Source organism: Schistocerca cancellata, chromosome 2 (assembly GCF_023864275.1).
Source record: "Schistocerca cancellata isolate TAMUIC-IGC-003103 chromosome 2, iqSchCanc2.1, whole genome shotgun sequence".
In the NCBI taxonomy this organism is placed as follows: domain Eukaryota; kingdom Metazoa; phylum Arthropoda; class Insecta; order Orthoptera; family Acrididae; genus Schistocerca; species Schistocerca cancellata.
Genome location: NC_064627.1, coordinates 554162354 through 554180289, shown reverse-complemented (window position 1 = coordinate 554180289; position 17936 = coordinate 554162354). Strand labels below are relative to the sequence as shown.

Genomic DNA, 17936 nt, shown 5'->3' with positions numbered 1-17936 from the left:
TTACCAGCAAACCGCTGTAATTCTGCAGGAGTGATATAGTTAATTTCTCTAGTAATGTTCCGTTTAAGATCATCTCTTTTGCGAGGACTGTCAACATACGCTTTACTTTTTAGTGTGTCCCATAAATGAAAATCACACGGTGTGGAGTCCGGGGACCTTGGAGGCCAGAGACCTCTACTGACGAGTCTGTCCTCAGGGAACACGTCGGTGATGGGGGCCATATTTTGGTTGAATGTGTGAGCGACTCCTCCATCTTGTTGGAATATTGCATACAGCTTCTCTGCATCTGTTAATTATGCAAAGAAAGTGTAAAAAATCTCTAGATATCTGACACTGTTTACAGCGTAATTGAAAAATAGGGGACCAATAATGCGCTTGCCGGGCAACGCACACCAAACACCTACCTTCTCTGAGTGAAGAGCTTCTTCACGATGCAGAATACGTGGGTTTTATGTCCAATTCTGGAATTTACATGATCTGACAAATAATACCAGATCTCATCTGGCTTAAAGCAAAACAATGAAAATAAGTATTAGTGTTAGTGGTGTTGAGAAACAGCTGAAATTGTTAAAACTGATCAAAGCTATAGGGCCCGATGGAATCCCTGTCAGATTATACACCGAATTTGCGACTTAGTTAGCCCCTCTTCTATAATCTATCGTAGGTCCTTCGAACAAAACACCGTGCCCAGTTCTTGGAAAAAAGCATAAGCCACACCTGAGTACAAGAAGTATAGCAGAACTGATCCACAAAACTACCGTCCAATATCCTTGACATCGAATTGTTGTGGAATCTTGGAATATATTCTGAGCTCAAGCACAATGAGGTATCTTGAATACAATGACTTCCTCAATGCCAATATCCGACAATATTTATCATATGAAACACAACTTGCAATTTTATTACATGACATGGAAAGCTTTGGATCAAGGCAGTGACTTAGATACAGTATTTCTTAATTTGCGAACAGCATTTGACTCAGCACGGCACCTACGCGTATTGTCAAAAGTACGATCACTTGTGACTGTATTCAGGAGTTTTTGGTCGGGAGGACGCAGCATATTATGTTGAACTAAGCATCATCGACAGATGTAGTAGTAATTCCAGGTGTGCCCCAGGGAAGTGTTTTGGGACCCTTTCTGTTCTTGTTGCATATTAATGTCCTTGCCGTGCGTATTACCGAGCGGTCTGAGGCGCTGCAGTCATGGACTGTGCGGCTGGTCTCGGCGGAGGTTCGAGTCCTCCCTCGGGCATGGGTGTGTGTGTTTGTCCTTAGGATAATTTATGTTAAGTAGTGAGTAAGCATAGGGACTGATGACCTTAGCAGTTAAGTCCCATAAGATTTCACACACATTTTAACATTTTTTTAAATGTCCTTGCGGACAATATTAATAGTAACCTCGGATTTTTTGTAGATGATGCCGTTATCTATAGTGAAGTACTATCTGAAAGAATCAAGTCAAATCTTGATAAGATTTCAAAGTGGTGGAAAGATTGGCAACTTGCTTTAAATGTCCAGAAATGTAAAACTGTGCACTTCACAAAACGAAAAAACGTAGTATCCTATGGCTACAATATCACTGAGTCACTGCTGGCATCGGTCAGTTCCCACAAATACCTGGGTGTTATGCTTTGTAGGGACATGAAATGTAATGATCACATGGGTTCAATCGTGGATAGAGCAGGCGGTAGACTTCGGTTTATTGGTAGAATACGGGAATACGGGGAAGTGCAATCAGTCTACTAAGTGACTGCTTATAAGTCACCGGTTCTAGAATATTGCTCAAGTGTGTGGAAGCCATAAGAGTAGGACTAACAGGGGATATTGAACGTATGCAGAGAAGTGCAGCTGAAGTGATCATAGGTTTGTTTGATCTGTCCGTGTGTGTCACAGAAATACTGAAGGAACTGAACTGGAAGACTTGAAGATAGATATAAACTATCCCGAGAAAGTCTATTAACAAAGTTTCAAGAACCGGTTTTGCATTGTGACTCTAGGATATTACAGTCCCCTACGTATCGCTCAAAGAGGGATTATGAGGATAAGATCAGAATAATTATAGCACAGAGAGAGGTATTCAGACAATCATTCTTCCCGCGCTCCATACGTGAAAGCAACGGAAATAAACCGTAATAACTGGTACAGGACGTACCCTCTGCCACCCAAGTCACGGTGGTTTGTGTTAGCAGCTAACGTTAACAGCAAAATGCAGTAATGAACCCCTTTATTTTATACTGATACTTAAATTGCAACTCTTGGACCACAGTCGCACGATAAGCTTTTAATTTCATACCTTTTGGTACACGATGTACGCGTGGACTTGTGCCTATAGTTTCAGCGGTCCTCATTGTCGGTCACCTATTCATCTGCACGTTCTCAACGGATCCTACAGCACCCAATTTCTTGCACTGATCTTCAATATTGATGATCGTAGGGAGTTTCCTACCAGGATACTTCGCTTGAATCATTTCTTTACATTCTTTGACGGAGCCTATCTTTATTCAACGCTCCACAATATCAATTCGCTGTTGTAATGCAAACAGCCCGACTCTTACAACAATTTAAGTATACGAGCTTCTTAACAAGTGACGCTCAAACACACAGCTGCACTCCACTTTCCGGTAACATGCAGTGTAGCCAAGTTTCGGGAGTTTTGCCGCTTCACAAGCAATTCGACTAGAGATGATTAACCGGTAAGTGAGGCTGCATATAGAATTTACTGCCTGCAATACTAACTTGAAATTCAAAGGAAACTTTTACTATTTGATTATGTTTCAAATAATTAATTCCTTAAGCCGAGTTTTCTCAAGTCTTGCGTTTTTGGGTTGTGTCACTGTTCTTGCCGGCGTGCGATCTGACATGGCAGCCGACGGGATATTGCAGTTCCTGGAAGCGACTGCGGCGCTCTGGCCGGACGAGGCGGCGCAGTATCGAATCGAGCAGCCCTGTTTTGGGTACAGGCCTTGACCTTGGTGTCTTCCAAGCAGGATGCAGTGCATTGCGCACAACTGCGAGCCGTGTTGCCAGGCAGCGGGCTGGTCACGTGGCCGCCTGCCGCAACGCTGGTTTGCTTGGGTGGGGCGAAGAGGGGGGGAGGGGGCGGGGACTCCACAGAAGCAATATACAACGCCGCCGGGACTGCAGAGGCGCATTTGGCCGCCGGCTGCGCCCAGTAAGTGGGTGCAGCCGGCGCAAGCCGTCGGCGCCGACCAGCAGCGCTACAGGTAACTCGAATCATTCTATTCTGCGTCTGCCATCAGCCATGTCATCCTGCCTGTGTTACCGGCACAGCACTGAATATTCAAGCAGCGAATAATGGGGCAAACAGCAACAGGGTGGAGGGCTCGAACGTCTATACCGTGGTAGTATAGGTTAGGAGAGCATGCGTGGCAGTGAACTGCGTGAGTACGATCAGGTTATTTTTATAGCAGCCCGATGCAAAACGACATTTCACCTTGGTGTCCAAACTGAGCTCAGCGAACACCTTTCTCGAAGGTGGACAGGTGCAGGAGAGTGTTCCATCGCCTCCTCGAAGTTCAGGCCACGGATTTGGACAGTTGTAACATATTTTACCCATATTGGGGAAGAGCAGGTTTGAAATCTCCGGTCAGCGAACCTAATTTAAGTTTCCTCTGTGCTACCTCATCATGCAGATGCCAACATGGTTCCCTTGAATGGGTCACAGATAATTTTCGCGTTCTTTGGAGTAAGTACCTCATCTCTAAACACCACAGCGTCGAAATAATGCTAACTGCAATCTTCATTCTCGGAAGTACGTATTTCATAGCATTATATTCGTTTCCTAGGATTGCGCGAAACACATCCTAAGTTCGCCGGCCGGGGTGGCCGAGCGGTTCTAGACGCTACAGTCTGGAACCGCGCGACCGCTGCGTCGCAGGTTCAAATCCTGCCTCGGGCATGGATGTGTGATGTCCTTAGGTTAGTTAGGTTTAAGTAGTTCTAAGTTCTACGGGACTGATGACCTCAGTTGTTAAGTCCCATAGTGCTCAGAGCCATTTGAACATCCTAAGTTCGTAATTTAAACCGTGATGGAATCTTATACATCCACGTCCAACATCTGTATGGTACTATACTACAAGGGATAGTCAAATGAAAACGATGTAGAAAAGTAACCAAAACGTTTATCATTTCGAAAGTGTTCGCTGGCGTGCCTGTTGTTTCGATTACGCTGCAGAAGTTCCGCTGAGGAGCCCTTACACATCCTGCTTACTTCCCCGCCCTATATCCATGCGATTCCCATATATCTGGAGCCGTGAAGAGAAACATTCGTGGCCGTCGATTTGCTTCGGACGAATAGGTGCAAACCTGGGTACAATCATGGTAACCGCAAACATTTTTCAATGAAGGCATGTCTGATCTGACAGTTGGATAAATGTACTGTCAGTTGATTATTTTTGAAATAATAAACAATTTACTTACTTTTTTCCATCTGTCTCGTTTTCATTTGATTGCCCCTTATATAATTACTTAATGATCGTAGAGACAGGTCTCTATATTGACATCATAACAAATGAGTTAATCGCTGGGTGAAGTGAAAACTTTCGTACATACATATTCTACTTCTTTTCGATGGTATCATAGTTTGGTTATCCGCTTAAGAACCCTACAACGCGTGTTTCTGGAAAAAATTCTCATCGTTAACTAGAGATTACAGAATTAATACAGCAGATTCTTGGCATACTTATGGCTAGCAACGGTCGTATTTTCGCACCGTACAAGTTTTAGGCAAAATCAACTGGTTGATATCAATAATAGCCCACTTAAAGACTTAACGAGTGCATACATCGGGAATAGTTTTAGTGCAACCTTTACTACTAGCTCTGTTTGTCTACTTACAAAGAGCTGATTCCTACCGTTTTCTATGGGTAAATGTGACACGAAGTCAATATTCAAACTCAACATAAACCAACATTTTCTAGTTGTGCATATATATATATATATATATATATATATATATATGTGTGTGTGTGTGTGTGTGTATGTATGTGTGTATGTATGTGTATGTGAGTGGAGGGGAGAGGGGGGGGGGGGGAGCGAGGGCGAGGTGATCTCGGTTTGAAACTGAGGCCGGATTGTTTTTTTTATTTTTTACACCTTGTATCAAGTAGCTATATACATTTATGAAATTTCCTAGCTATAAATCTACAGTTCTGACTATATTTAAACACGACAGTGTTCTCGACATATAAGGCAATGTCCCCACATTCTGGCTGACGCACACTATTTGTACCGTACATAATATGGGACCAAGCATTGAGCCTTGTGGGAGTCTGGTGATGCAGTTTTACTCCTGTTATCACATCTGTCCTGCACAGAGTGATTCTTTACTATAAACTAGGCAATCACAAGAAAATGTGTAGCGAGATGCCTCGTTGTGAGGCTTACCAAACGTTTCCCCAATGTGGAGGAAGTATGCTGTCTTCCTATGTCTCGAGTACTCCTTCATACGAGGGCTATTCGGAAAGTAAGGTCCGATAGGGCGCGAAATGGAAACAACAGTGAAAATCCGATAAAGTTCTGTACAGATGTGGAGGGCAGTGCCTCTTGTATGCTCGTCGATCGCGTCACGTCGCTCTTTTCAGTTGTGAGCGCACAGTGAGCACGTAAAGATGCCTGGCAAAACAGTGTCTCCCGTGAAGTATGAGGGCCGAGTCAGAGATTCCGCCTGATGTCATGCAGCCCACATTACACAACTGTCGTGCAGTTCCTTCTTCATGACAATTGTCAGCCGCACTCTGCAGGGGCAATGAAGATGCTCCTGTAGCGTTTTCGATGGGAAGTGTTTGATCACCCACAATACAGCCTGTAACTGGAAGCCCCTGAGTTTCATCTCTGCTCACATGAACCGTTGGCTTTAAAGACAACTTATTGGCACCGTTAATGAGATATAGACAATCGTAGAGAACTGGCGGAAATCACAGGCGGCTGCCTTCTATGACGAGGGTACTAGAAAGGTGGTACAACGCTCGGACAAATGTGTAAGTCGGAGCAGCGACTACATAGGGCGGCAGCTGGAAGGTGTAGGTAATCGTAGCAAATTAAACAGTTTTTGTTCTCGCAGTGGCTTCCATATCGCGACCCGACCGGACCTTACTTTCGGAATAGTCCTTGTGTGTATTTGGTCGACTAGCGCAAGAGTTAGTGAACAATGTGGAAGCTTTCTTACGTATAAATTCTAGAAATTTCTGATGGTTCGCTTAAGAAGACCCTAGCGTGAGCATCTGGTTCAAATTTCTCAGTTTTTGCTGTAGTGTGCAGAATCCAGAGAAGCTATTGCAGTTTTTTGAAGCATTCACATGCCACTGTCGACTATAAGATAGATCAAATGTTCGTATATTCTTAAGCTGGTATCCATTGATAATACACCACTTAAAACGGATATATACATCTACATCTACATGGATTCTCTATTATTCCAATGTCGTACAGCGCGCAGAAAGAATGAACACCTATATCTTTCCGTACGAGCTCTGATTTCACTTATTTTATCGTGGTGATCGTTCCTCCCTATTTAGGTCACTGTCAAAAAATGGTTCAAATGGCTCTGAGCACTATGGGACTCAACTTCTGAGATCATTAGTCCCCTAGAACTTAGAACTAGTTAAACCTAACTAACCTAAGGACATCACACACATCCATGCCCGAGGCAGGATTCGAACCTGCGACCGTAGCGGTCTCGCGGTTCCAGACTGCAGTGCCCAGAACCGCACGGCCACTTCGGCCGGCTAGGTCACTGTCAACAAAATATTTTCGCATTCGGAGGAGAAAGTTGATGATTGGAATTTCGTAACAAGATTTCGTCGCAACGAAAAACGCCTTTCTTTTAATGACGTCCATATCAAATCCTGTATCATTTCTGTGACACTCTCTTCCATATTACGCGATAATACAAAACGTCCTGCCTTTCTTTGAACTTTTTCAATGTACTCCGTCAGTCCTGCCTGGTAAGGATCCCACACCGCGAAGCAGTATACTAAAAGAGGACGGACAAGCGTAGTGTAGGCAGTCTCCTTAGTAGGTCTGTTACATTTTCTAAGTGTCCTGACAATGAAACGCAGTCTTTGGTTAGCCTTCCCCACAACATTTTCTATGTGTTCTTTCCAATTTAAGTTGTTCGTAATTGTAACACCTAGGTATTTAGTTGAATTTACTGTTTTTAGATTACATTGATTTATCGTGTAACCGAAGTTTAACGAGTTTCATTTAGCACTCATGTGGATGATCTCACACTTTTCGTTATTTAGGGTCAACTGCCACTTTTCGCACCATTCAGATTTTTTTTCTAAGTCGTTTTGCAATTGGTTTTGATCTTCTGATGACTTAATTGGTCGATAAACGACAGCATCATCTGCAAACAACCGAAGACAGCTGCTCAGATTGTCACCCAAATCGTTTATATAGATAAGGAACAGAAAAGGGCCTATAACACTACCTTGGGGAACGCATGAAATCACTTCTGTTTTGCTCGACGACTTTCTATCACTTACTGCGAACTGTGACCTCTCTGACAGGAAATCTTGAATCCAGTCACATAACTGAGACGATATTCCATAAGCACGCAATTTCACTACGAGCCACTTGTGTTGTACAGTGTCAAAAGCCGTCCGGAAATCCAGAAATACGGAATCGATCTGAAATCCCTTGTCAATAGCACTCAACACTTCAGGAACGATGTTTTCTAAACCCATGTTGACTCTGTGTCAATAGATCGTTTTCTTCGAGATAATTCATAATGTTCGAACACAGTATATGTTCCAAAATCCTGCTGCATATCGACGTTAACGATATGGGCCTGTAATTTGGTAGATTACTCCTACTAACTTTCTTGAATGTAGTCCACCATCGCGCCAGAGAGTGCTAATCTCAACACGTTTAAAATTTCGTAGTTGTGAAACTAGGGTTGTGACTGTGCTTAGACGCTAGTGTGCTTGCCTTTTAAGGCATTCACCTCGCGTTCGACCTTAGGTACACCACAAAGAATGGTTATAATACAGGACCTAGCGTTGAGCCTTGTGGAATCCCAGCGATCCATTTTTGAGCGTGCTAAAACGTTTGTTGCGCAGAATTGCTTCCTCATTAGAAACTTTTCTGGAATGCCTAATTGAGACAATTTGTACATGAGGTTTACCAAAAGCTTTCTCGGTGTGGAGGTAGTTCGTACCCTAGCCAACGTATCTGATCGACTGGCGCAGCGTTTGGTGAACTGTGTTGTGTCTGAGCGTAAGCTATACTGCTGAACAGAGGTTACGTAAAGAGCTTGCAGCGTTAAGACGCTCTAGACTCTAAAGGTTTCTCCAGGAACCTGACGAGCTGCAGTAATGGGATTCTATAAAGTTCTCGTCTCTGCATAAATTAAATTTCCCTGCTGCGTTTTTCTGTCAGTATTTGAAGGCTAATCTCAGGGACTACTGTAGTGGTTTTGACACGGCTTAGACTAATAGACTGATCCACGAGAAAAACTATTGCGTGTAATTTATTACGATTACGCCAAACAAGTCGTCCGGCCATAGATGTTTACAAGGGAAACTCCCCATCGCACCCCCTCAGAAAAAAAGAGTAGAAACAGTGGACGGTCCAAGCTTAAGATGTGCAACATCGAGTGCATTTGTAAGAAGCAGGGCGTTGTGATTCTGTGGTTATGGTGTTGGACTACAAAGCGGGAGGTCAGTGTTCAAATCTCCCTCGCGCCACTTCATTTTTTAACAAATTTATGAACTGTCCGCCCGGTCACTGACGTGTCCGTTCTCCTTCTGTAGTCTTGTCACTTGTCGTACTATACACTGGTTGTATAATAGGAGTCATATGGTAAGAATACAAGCAAACGTGATGAATAGTGAGAGCAGGCGAGATGCCGCATAGACCTCACACAGAAATGAAAACAAGAAATAAACGAGTGTGAACTATGTTACAACTAAGAAATTCAGCGTCAAAACTTCCAAAACGGAACACAAGAGTCGTAACATTTGGTACTTGTGCAGAACAAATAAGAGGTACGTACGTCTGTAGGTAACATCTCGCTGTTGCAAACGGACGTTACACAATGACACAGACACGAATATGAGTGCAGCGAACACACTTCAACGACCGGACTGTGGAGCCCGAGGAAGATTTGAACACGGAACTCCCCCTTCGCAATCCAATACCGCGACCACACAACCACGATACCGTGGCTGGTCAGATTTGCTCGATGTTGCACGTCGCGAGCTTGGACCGTTGGCTGTTTCTATTTTGCCCCTTTTTTCAAAGTTACGGACACCTTCTTCCCGTTTTCATGCTTGGTCTGTGTTTAGTTTTTGACGGGATATCCATTGGGGCATCTTACCACTAAATCTAACGGGGTGCAATGGGAAGTTTCCCTCGTTAGTGCTATTCGTGTGAAGCCGAGGCAATATGCTAGTCATAAGGCATAAGCTAAGGCTGTTACAAAATTTTGTACATGGCTGCACGCTCAGAGACCGTGAAAGAAAAACAGCCCTCGGTCACTATTTTTAACAAATTAACCTGATTTCAACACTGCTAACATGGTCATAGAATAATACTAAAAACATATGATAGGGTATAAGTACGAAATCATCGTAAAAGACAGTACTTATATGTCATTTATAAAATAATAAATATGCCAAAATGGCATTAGTCTCAAAGATACTTAAGAAAAAGTAAACTGTGATAGCGAGCCACTAAGGGCTGCTCGTTACTTGCGTGGTGCAGGTTGCAACCTGCGGCGATTTTTTTCATTGCATACGACCACGTTATTTTGTGTTGGTATTGAGTAACTGTCCTGTGTTCTGTAACACTCTTTTTGTTTACGTCAATATGATTCTCCTTGAACTGCTCACAGCCGATTTTCTCCTCTATCGTTGCCCAAGAGAAAAAGTGTTGCGTCTCACTAAACTCTAATACTTGTTCTTCGAAGTATACATTTCACGTCATTAGATTATTTTTCCATGACCACGCTGGAACACGCAGAATGCATTTTTGCTGATGACATACATTCTTTATAATTCTTGTCGACATATTGTTATGCGTTAAATAGTTACAGCCGTTTGTAACTGCCATGTTCATTTGGAATTGCTCTGTACAATCGTTTCCACATATCTGGGAATCGGGTCTGACGAGCGATACTAGTCAAATAAGTCATAACACGCGACCTTTCTCAGTTGTGCATTAAACTTTTTATTTCTTCTCTCCAGCATAACATAGTTTTTGAAGGGCACATACAAGTATTACACACGTCAGTGTTTACAGTGAGGCTTTTCGCAAAAAGAGCTTTGGAGGAACAGTGTGTCTAAAGGATCTCATATAAGCCGAAAGCGTCATCTGGTGGACGTTTAATTCATCCCCATTATCAGTTTTACGAAATTGCTCACATATTTCCATTTTATCTGTGAATTACTGTTTGTAACAATGAAAACGGGAGCAAGAGAAATGTAGTTTTCTTACTTCAGGCTCTTGATGTCGCATTATTTCAAATAATGTTCACTGGCTTCTTCAAGTCGCAGAAGCACACATAGCACAGCACTGAAGGAGTAGAACTGTCCACACCACCGAACTGCCACAAATATTACAAATTCTGTCTAGTTCTGAGTGCTTACTGCAGTAGCTTCTTTTCAGCAGCATAGTAGAGTAGAACACAGCGCCGAATCGACGTGGTAATATTTTTCTGATCACTGTCATCCAGTATCACACCAAATGCTGCAGCGAGAATTGGAGTTGTTACACGTCCACGAATTCAGAAATTTCCACAAACCTTTTACTTAGCAAGCATGTGTGGCTCACCCAGATAAGTATATCTGATGTTTTCTTCTGTTGCAGGGGTGTGCAAAACGGGAACTACCAGGAAAGCGATGTGCGCCCAAGAGCCGCTTCAGAGGTGAGAACCAAGTTATGTAGTTAGGCGTTTGCATGTTCCGTGTATCATACGTACTACAACTCGATGAGATATATTTGGGTATTTTTACAAGTATCACTCATTCTCCGAATGAAAATATCGCTATTTACTGTATTGGAATAGCCGTCCGCAAGGATGGGAAGGGGATGAGACAAGAGGGGGAAATTTGCTCTCCTAGAATATGAGTAGAGGCTGTCTTCAATACAGAATTCTCATACATTTCTATCAGCGACCCTACTTAACTGCAGATTGAACACTGCTGTCCCTGAAGCTATATATCTTCGATTTTTTTGGTTGTCGCACTGTTCATGGGAAATCAAGCCGATCCCAAATGCGACGGCGATTTCCAATTACGATGTAAACGAAACTTTTCAGAAATATTCCGAAATAGCGTCCTCAATCTTTTATCTGCCACTTCCTAATGTGGTGTCACCGCCAGACACCACACTTGCTAGGTGGTAGCTTTTAAATCGGCCGCGGTCCGGTAGTATACGTCGGACCCGCGTGTCGCCACTGTCAGTAATTGCAGACCGAGCGCCGCCACACGGCAGGTCTAGAGAGACGTACTAGCACTCGCCCCAGTTGTACAGCCGACGTTTCTAGCCATGGTTCACTGAGAATTACGCTCTCATTTGCCGAGACGATAGTAGCATAGCCTTCAGCTACATTTGCTACGACCTAGCAAGGCGCCATTACCAGTATAGATATTGAGATTCTATTAATGTATCATCAAGAGCGATGTTCTACAAATGTGGATTAAAGTTAAGTATTCCAGAAGCTACGTACTTTTCTTTATAGCATTCATTACGTATCCTGTTTCAGACCTCACGCCAGCCTGCGTGAGTTTAAGCGCGTGCCTTTCGGCTTCCTCGCATTGTGTCTAGGCTGTCTTGTCTAGACACAACACCTTATATAGCCTTTATGATATTGCAGATTGCACAACGGAATCACAACAGTACTTTACCGTTTTGTGTGGACGATTAGATCCATGATGACATGCCGAATATACGAGGGTTGCCCAGAAAGTAATGCAGCGCATTTTTTCTTCAACAATTCTTTACTGAACGTAATGAGAATTACACACACGAAAGAACGGTGCTTTATCTACACATCCTATTTTTCCACGTAATATCCATCCCGTTCTATGGCTTTCCTCCAGCGCGAAACAAGGGCGTGTTTGCCCTGGCGGTACCAATCCTTGTCCTGGTGACGGAGCCAGCGCTTCACTGTGTGAATCACCTCCTCATCGTCCTCAAAATGTCTTCCACGACTGGCATTATTTAATGAATGACATCAGCTCGCTGCAGCATGTCAGGTGTGACAGCCGTGGATGGTCTCCCCGACCGCTGCAAATCGTGGAGCTCCGCTGAGCCGCCTTCTCATAAAAAATTGGAAGTTTGTGGTAAGGTCTTATCGGACCAAACAGCTGAGGTCATCGGTCCCTAAGCTAACACACTATTTAATCTAATTTAAACTAAATTACGCTAAGGCCGACACACACACACACACACACACACACACACACACACACACACCCATGCCCGAGGGAGGACTCGAACCTCTGACGAGGGTAGCCGCGCGAACCGTGACTATACGCCCGAGACCACGCGGCTACCCCGCGCAGCGCCTTCTGATGGATGACCTCACCCTCCTTGCCCAGCGACTAACTGTACTTCCATTGACAGAAGATGCTCCATAGACTTTGCACAAGTGTTTGTGCATATTCCCCACAGTTTCTTTCTCTGCAGTGAGAAATTCAACGACGACACGTTGCTTGTAACCTACATCACCTACAAACGTCATTTTGAAACTGTCCTGCAGCTTCGCTATCTGTCGGAAATAACGGAAACTTGGCGCGCTCGCTCAGGAGACTTCAGATAATACATACGTAACGTTTCGCATTCGCAGCTGAGAAAAAAAAAATGCTGTACATTACTTTCTGGGCAACACTCGTACATTCAGTTTTTACGCAGCAGACCTGCTGCACTGCTCTGTAGAGAACACGACCATAATGTTCTGTAAGTGTGTACGTCTATACTTAACCTTGGTCGTTAAGTATGTCGGTCGCAAAAGGCAATACCTTTTCCACAATGGAGGAGAGGAAAAAAATGTTAAATTTCAAGGTCGAAAACGTGTACTCTTTAGGGACTGAGACCTTCTCAATCTCTATGATGTGTAACACAGCTCCAGATACTGTCATAGAGTACGAATTCTGGATTCCACATGGCCGGACTGCACAATGAAGTGGTAAACTGAAGATACGAAGTCTGTCTTGGTTCAGTCTGAGGTTGTAAAACGTTGATTGCACCGGCCAATTTGCAGCCGGTTTTGGGAGATTTCTCTCATTCATCTAGTCGTATGCTGGCCATGAGTTCCCCTCTCTCCAACCAAGGCAAAAAAATGTAGCGTTCAGAACACATTTTATTCTACTTCAGTTACGCCGGTCAACATCAAAGGTATAAGTCATGGAAGTAATGCAGTAAATCCGTTAACGTGGTCAGATGTGAAGTTCCGTAAACAAACAAGATTGTATGGATCCCATCAAAGTTAAGTAAGTGTTAAATTTGATTTCCTGTTTCTCCATTTAGTGTTACAGTCAAGTGGCATTTTGTGCGTTCTTTTTGTTGAAATCCAACAGAATTTTCTGAATTTTTATAAATTTTTATATTTCAGGTATTTAATTTCAGTGGCAGCTTAACATTATTCGAATATAATGATTCTGTTGTAAATATTTTATACCTATTGTATATCGTAACTCATTTGCTACCCCGACGACATAATTTCGGATTGTTGAGTAGCCGTGGTAGCATCGACATTCAAATAAATAATATTAAAAGACTCCACACTTTTGAAAAATGCATGCCGTTTAGGTACCAAAGTAATATACCTTAAAATTACAAAGTTGATAATTACCAGTCATTTGCGATACAATTAGTTTTGTTTTCTTTCTATATAATTACTATTTGTGCTACGGTGTGTTCTCAGACTCACCGAATTAGCTATGTCAACAACGGAAATTTCAGAATTTTTCCCTACCTTGGAAAAAATTCTGCGGACACCCATGTATGCTGGCACCTCACATAGTTCGATTTTTGCATTACCTTAAACCAAAAAATTAATGAATATGATTAACAACATGTAGGTATTGTTCTGAAGTTCGTCTGTGGAGTAGAAGGAGTTGTCAAGCAGAAATGATTTACATTTGTTTTTAAAATTGTTTTAACTGTCTGTCAGCATTTTTGATTCACAAGAGGTAGTCACATATTTTTGTTGCTGCTTACTTTGCTCCTTTCTGTGGATGAATATGATTAAGCTATGGACGGCGGGGGCTGTTTTCTTTTCTAGTGTTACGTTTATGAATATCGTACTGTTAGTTTCAAATTGACTTGTTTTGCACTGCAAGAGTTATAACAAAGTACGAGCGGACTTCGAAAAGTAAGATACTCATCATTATGGCAGGTCGAGAAACTTTTATTGGATGCTGCACTACAGGTCAAAGTGCCACGGATACATGACAGTATTTTTCAGCACAGTCACCACGTCTCCGCAAACAGGGATCGAGACGTTCTCCCTGTTAGCCGAGCAGTTCTAGGCGCTTCAGTCTGGAACCGCACGACCGCTACGGTTGCAGGTTCGAATCCTGCCGCAGGCATGGATGTGTGTGATGTCCTAAGGTTAGTTAGGTTTAAGTAGTTCTAAGTTATAGGGGACTGATGACCTCAGATGTTAAGTCCCAGAGTGCTCAGAGCCATTTGAACCATTTTTGTTCTCCCTGCGGTTCAGCTCCTCGACGATAGAAATCCGCTGCTTGTCCACGGAATTATTCGAGAACCGGTGTGTGCACGTCCCCACCGTCGGAAAATATGCAACTGCTGCGAATCAGTTCCTGCATTGCCTGGACATTGTCATGTGTTGAGGATGTCATTGGCCTTCCTTCCCAATCATCATCGCCAAAGTGTGTGTGGCCTTGACCAAACTGTGGGCACCTTGCCTCTACGGCTGGACGCGACATTGCATTTAGTCCACATACTGCTAAAACTTCACTGTGAATCTGTGTGAAGTTCAGACGTTTTGTCCACAAGGACCGTGCTGTACTACGTACTTCCACTTCGGAGTACGTGTCCTGTTGCCCGCGCCGTTTCCCTCCCGCACTGCGATGCACCTGTACCCGTACCGCAACGGAGCCGTGTGTGTTACCAGGCAAACCCGACTTTAGGATGAACTAGTTTCGCCTAGGTCAAACTCGTGCAACCTGTTACCGATAGGATAAAACAGTTTAGCCTAGGTCGAATCGGTTTATCCTAGTTAGAATTTACATGCTTTAGGATAAACTGGTACGTCCTAGTCTGAACTAATTTCACCTAGTTTGTATCTTCTATATGCTTTTCAAAGTAAACTGAATAAAAGTATAGAAATAAAATATTCAATATGATTCATTAAAGTTATTTATTAACTAATCAGTAATTTCACATCCATCACTAGATCAACTTACATGTATCCATCCACAGAAATCACCTTATCTGCAATTTGCTTATTGACTTATTTTTACAAGGTTTACTTTGATGGCACTTAGAATTGCAGAGTACTTTGTTTTTCTTACAATTGCATTTGTTTCTTGTACATGCAACTGCATTTCACGAAGCCTTGCCCTGATCCAACAGAATGTTTTGTGGCTGCAGTCCTTAAAGATATTGCAATATCCTGGTTCATATCTTCCACATCTAAAAACTTCTGAATGCAGACGTCGAAATCAGTTCTAAAAAATAAAAAAGAAGTTTAAACAAATATTTTTAAATATTTTATTACAAAAAATTATGGAAAATTTTAATAAAATTATACTTGCAATAATGTTTTTGAAGTAGGCCATGTTTGGTGCCAACTTTTTATATGCCCTCATCAGTCTTTTGAAGTATTACTCCAATTATGTTTCGAAGGTCACCTCTGCCTTTATCTACATCTGGAATAGGTATGGTTACGTTGTCTTCAATGTCAGATGGTGGATGGGATTTGTCAGAGGAAGCTTTCATTCTTTTAGCTTGTTTTTCTTTTTTTAATTTTCTGTTGCAATTTTTCTAGCATTTTGAAAGTCGTTTGTGTCAGTTTTCACAATGCTATCGTCATCACTGTCTTCGTACTGGTCAGTACTGCTGTCATCTTCGATTGCCTTCTTGAGGTCATGTTCATCCTGAATATCGTTTATGATTTATTGAGGCAACGAGGAAGTGGAAAGCCCTACTCTAGGTTCGATTCCTGATAATGCTTTCTAAGGTGATTGTTTTATGCCAGAGTGGTAGACTCGATTTTTCAGGAAACGGACATACCTTAATCGTTCTGACCACTTCGTCGAATTGTTGTCTTTTAACCAAGAACTTAACATATTTTCAATAGCACGTTCAACAGAACCCTGGCTTTGGCTGTGCCTTTGTTTTCCACGCACAATTTTCAGTTCTGACCAAAGATTTGCGAATTCACTTATAACATTATTGACAAATTCTCTGCCATTATCAGGTTCAAGAATGCACGGCGCCCCTACAGTTAGGAATACGTCATTCAAATGATAAGCCACTTCTACAGCCCTCTTTGATGTCAATGCACGAAGGAAAACAAATTTTGTGAGATGGTCTTGGTAAACTATAATTAATTTTAAATTCCCGTCTGCTTGTGTTTGGAAATCAATAAAATCGACTTGGCATCTGCTATTCATTTCCGAATGGAGAATTGGCTTTGAAACTAGCCCTCTTTTCTTTTTTTCCTTCTGTTGTTGACAAAAATCACACATTAATAAATAGAGGCATATCATTTTCTTTGTGATATTGGCATATTTTTTTGATATCTCGGCTACAATCCTATCGCGACCACCATGACCCACAGCTACATGAGCTGCGTCAATCACATCATGAAGTTCATAAGCTGGAACAAAGTATTTTATATTCCCTTCACACTGTGCAATGAGATTTTTCACATCACCAATTTTCAAAACAGCAACAGTCTTCTTTTTTGTTCAAAAATAGTTCAAATGGCTCTGAGCACCGTGGGACTTAACTTCTGATGTCATCAGTCCCCTAGAACTTAGAACTACTTAAACCTAACTAACGTAAGGACATCACACACATCCATGCCCGAAGCAGGATTCGAACCTGAGACCGTAGCGGTCGCGCGGTTCCAGACTGTAGCGCCTAGAACTGCTCAGCCACTCCGGCCGGCTTCTTTTTTGTAATGATGTTGTTTTTTCCAACTTTTCCGCATCTTCTACTTGTTTAACCAAATCCGCATACTCGTCTACTGATAACACATGATAATGAGAATGCATTTTGTTTTCACTCTGCAAAGTTTGCCCCAGAAACTTGTCTCTCCGCAGCTTTTGATTGGCTTGTCTACTACAATAATTATACTAGGATTATAATAAAATCTTTTAAACGCAGGCCGGCCGGGGTGGCCGAACGGTTCTGGGCGCTACAGTCTGGAACCGCGAGGCCGCTACGGTCGCAGGTTCGAGTCCTGCCGCGGGCATGGATGTGTGTGATGTCCTTACGTTAGTTAGTTCTAAGTTCTAGAGGACTGATGACCTCAGAAGTTAAGTCCCATAGTGCTCAGACCCATTTGAACCATTTTTTTAAACGCAACCAGCAATTCAACACGCGCACTCGTCGATGCAAACATGTAAATTCTAACTAGGATAAACCGATTCGACCTAGGCTAAACTGTTTTATCCTATCGGTAACAGATGAACGAGTTTGACCTAGGTGAAACTAGTGCATCCTAAAATCGGGTTTGGCCGGTAACATATGCATGAGACCGGGAGATTTCTCTTCTGACAATGCGTCTATCTTGTTACGCAGTGGTCTTAGCGCGGGACAACATGGGTAACTTAATTTTTGAAGTCCCCCGTAAATGTATTGTGACGCTGTTTTTAGTATAAAGGACATTTCAAAAATATTTATTTCGTCATTCATACACGTCAGTGCGCGCATACCTGATGGCACGGACAACGCCCAGTGGGTATTCTGTTTCTTTCCATGTACGAGG

The 17936-nt window shown here is 42.7% G+C and overlaps 1 long non-coding RNA gene across 5 annotated transcripts in view; it reads left to right on the top strand.

The window, feature by feature from the left end:
- The first annotated feature begins 3114 nt into the window (after nt 1-3114).
- Nucleotides 3115-17936, top strand: part of LOC126162146 (uncharacterized) — a 172125-nt gene continuing 157303 nt past the window's right edge. For 2 of the 5 annotated variants that reach the window (XR_007535030.1, XR_007535029.1), the window contains exons 1-2: nt 3115-3225; nt 10835-10892. This is a non-coding gene — a long non-coding RNA (uncharacterized LOC126162146). The remainder of the gene's footprint in view (nt 3226-10834; nt 10893-17936) is intronic. The other 3 variants (XR_007535027.1, XR_007535026.1, XR_007535028.1) reach the window with 2 other exon arrangements.